We start from the raw sequence: 3556 nt of genomic DNA on the forward strand, positions 1-3556 counted from the left end.
TTTGTAGTTCTTTATTAGAGTTGGCAAAATAAGTCCGAGCTTAATAGTTTGTTTGTGTTGATCTGAACCTATAACAATCTGAATCCGAAAAATTAGATTTTAATAAAATTTGAGTTTGAGAAAAATTTAAACTCAAGAAAACTTAAGTTCAAAAAAAATTGAGCTTGAGAAAAGTTGAACCGAGATCAAGCCTAAGATAAATCCAATCTAAAATCTGAAAGAATCCAAATTTATGAATATATATATTGAACAGTAGCTGGATTTTTATTCCAAAACAACACCCCAAAATAAAACAACATGAGTTTTAGAAAAATAAAAGAAGAAAGACAAAATAAAGGCCCAGATGAACGAGCCTAACCCAGCTAGAAAAAGGAGGAAGCTCTAGAAACTTTAGTGTTTCAGTCGAGAAAATCAACAGTCCCACCCTCTGAAAAGCAACAAAACATGGGGAAACTAATCTTTGAAAAACTTTTCAACATTGCTAAGACCTTTCTTATCCCAAGAACAACACAATCCCCAGATCTCTTCAAAAAATCATACCTCTCTTATCTCTCTCAATCGCTCCTCTTGCAAACTTAGGAACACTATCTCGTGATCTCCATTGTTCTCGTGTCTTCAAGCCTTCAATAGCCAGTAAGTGTGCAACTGCATTATCGTTCGAGGGTAATATTTGAAAATACAGGCATGAAACTGCTTACCCAAAAGTTTTCCATCTCTGATTAGGGCTCCAATTTCTGATCTATCCTCTCCTTCATTTGACAATTTATTTATGACAGAAAGTGCATCTCCTTCAACTTGCATGTCCATTAAACCTAGATCAAATCCCTCCTAGATACTTTGAATGCATGCAAGCGCTTCCACCGCAAAATCTGAAGGTACATTTGCATTAATAATTATTTTTTAGCTCAGAACTTGTCCCTCTGAGTTTCAAATCACAATTCAAGAGCATGAATTTTCATCTTTTTTTCTGTAGGCCGCATCAAAGTTGATTTTCACGAACGGAGGTTTCGTCGGTTGCCATCTTTTCAACTCCATCCATCGAATAGGTAAGGGAACTTGTAACCGATCAATCTCACGAATATGATTTCTTATAGAGTCTGCTATAGAAATTCCAGATCTTCTTTGACCCTTATGAATCCACTTATTTCTTTCTATCCAAATGGCCCATAAAGCACATGCGAACAACCTGCAATATTCGTTGGTGTTGTGTTCAAAATACCAGGTGAGCCACTCCAGTAACTCCATATTTAACATTGTTTCATGCTAAATCCGGCCTAAATGATGCCACAAATCCTTTGTCACAGGGTAGTCCTGCAGGGTATGGGTACTGGTTTTAATTCCACCTGCACATCGCGGACAGATACTAGAATTAGTCATTCTTCTATAGTGTAGCATACTTAGGGTACGCAGATAGTTTTTTTAGATTTTCCAGATTGTAATTTTTTGCTTAGAGAGCAATTTTAAGTCTCACGATTTTTTGTAAAAGTTCCTAATTTGTTCCTGGTTGTGTACATGGTTAGCTTCTGAATCCTATTGTAATAGAGCTTTGTATGCACTGCGAACTGTAAATTCTCCAAACGCCTCCCATATCCACACCTGGTAGTTTTCATGTTGAAACTTGGACAATAGGATATTCAGGATCCATCTAACATCATTGTCACTAAAGTTATCTCAAATAAAATCCACTTTCTATTCCCTACTAACATCGCCAATCAGATCTGCTACCAATAGATTATTCTGACAACGTACACTATTTTGAATTTTTTAGTTTGGAGCTCATGGTACCCATGCTGAGTCCTGAAATAGAATTTTTGTTCTAATACCTACTTTGTATCCCAACCCCTCCTGGAGCACTCCTTTCACAGCCTAAATACTCTTCCAGGTATAGAAAGGTATAGCCCCTAAACTTGCACTCTCAAAATTAGAGTTCGACTAACATTTCATTTGCAGAGTACGTGCAATTAACGTATTGGGATAATTAATAAATCGCCAACCCAGTTTAGCAAGTAACAAAAGATAAAATTTATCCAAACTATGAAACCCCAAACCACCATTTTCTTTAAGGTCACAAATCTGCCTCCAAGCACATCAATGAATCCCCCCAATTTCCATGGCTCTTCTGCCACCAAAAAGATGCGCAAATGTTTTCCATGTCAGAACATAACTATTTAGGCAATAAAAAAATAAGCCATAGAATATGTAGGAATAGCTTGTAGAACGAATTTTACGAAATTTTCTTTACCACCTTGTGATAGGAACTTAATACTCTAATTGGAAATTCTCTACTTCATGCTCTTTTAAAACTTGAAACGCCAATTTTCCCCCACCCTGTAACACATTTAATCCGTATATGTTGCCGGAACACGGTTACAGAGTATTACCGGACAAACGGAATAGTAAACCATTCAATTCATCGAGCCCCCAAGGCCTTAAAAATACTATAGAAAAAGTTCGGGACTAAATCAGAAACATTTGGAAATTTTAGGAAAAAGTGGAAAATTTTGGTCTGCAAAGGTCACACGGCCGTGTGGCCAGACTGTGTGGACATTCAAAATAAGGACACATGGTCGTGTCCCAGTCGTGTCCATACCCATGTAACTCATTGGCTTGGGTCACACGGCCAAGCCACACGCTCATGTGACAGGCCGTGTCACCCTCGAAATGGTCTCACACACCGGTGTGTCAAGCCGTGTGCTAGGCCATGTAACCACCTGACTTGTATGCTTTTAACCAGTAGGGGACTCATGGCCGTGTAGCCCCAAAATGAACCTTAAAACACAAGTTTACCATTTCAAGTTTGCTTTTTAAAATGACATTAATTGAGTCAAAAACACACCAAAACCAACTTAATAAGTGCCTAACCAATGTACCCTCATTGGTACCACAAGTATATATGATTTTACAACAAAATAAACATCGATTCACTCAAGCAATACCTAATCAAAATACCTATAAAAGGTACCACAATCACAACATTTCATTTATATATATACCATACATACTAGCATAATAACTATACTTCATTCTCATGTAATATGTAAGTTGGTTATTTCCACAAAATATTATTTCATAATATTTAAATAAGCCAAACATTAACCAAACCACACAAGAGCCTATACATGCCATATAATCTGTATTAAGCATTCCAAAAACTACCGAGATAAGTTGGATAGTATGACTTGAGTGCCGATCCGGTCATCCAACCTTCCGAGAATCTATAATGACATTAAATAACACAAGTAAGCTTAATGAAGCTTAGTAAGTTCGACGTATTAAACGATAAATCTTACCGAACTAATTATAATAATTCAAACAATAATAATCATCCAAGAAACTCTTTGTCATTCACAACTTCAATCGATGCATTCATCCATATTCAGATCAATGTGAAATAAATAACATATCTTTCAAATTCATTAAACAAATTACCATACTGAGATTTTCCATTCGAAGAAAGACTTATAGGTAAGAGTACATAGTCAGCAAAAGCTCATAAGAGCTACTCCCGAACACGACAACAAAAGCTCATAGGAGCTGAACAGAAGCTCAAAGAAGC

General features: G+C 36.6%; 1 long non-coding RNA gene across 2 annotated transcripts; it reads left to right on the forward strand.

Moving 5' to 3' along the window:
* Positions 1-270: 270 nt before the first annotated feature.
* On the forward strand, positions 271-1695 carry LOC107898266 (uncharacterized). Of its 2 annotated transcripts, none has more exons than XR_001684359.2 (4): positions 271-663; positions 777-875; positions 974-1046; positions 1173-1695. It is a non-coding gene; the product is annotated as an uncharacterized lncRNA (long non-coding RNA). The 2 variants fall into 2 exon arrangements; XR_001684358.2 differs by having other exon boundaries at positions 276-633.
* Positions 1696-3556: the final 1861 nt, after the last annotated feature.

This window comes from Gossypium hirsutum, chromosome A07, assembly GCF_007990345.1.
Source record: "Gossypium hirsutum isolate 1008001.06 chromosome A07, Gossypium_hirsutum_v2.1, whole genome shotgun sequence".
NCBI classification, from domain to species: Eukaryota; Viridiplantae; Streptophyta; class Magnoliopsida; order Malvales; family Malvaceae; genus Gossypium; species Gossypium hirsutum.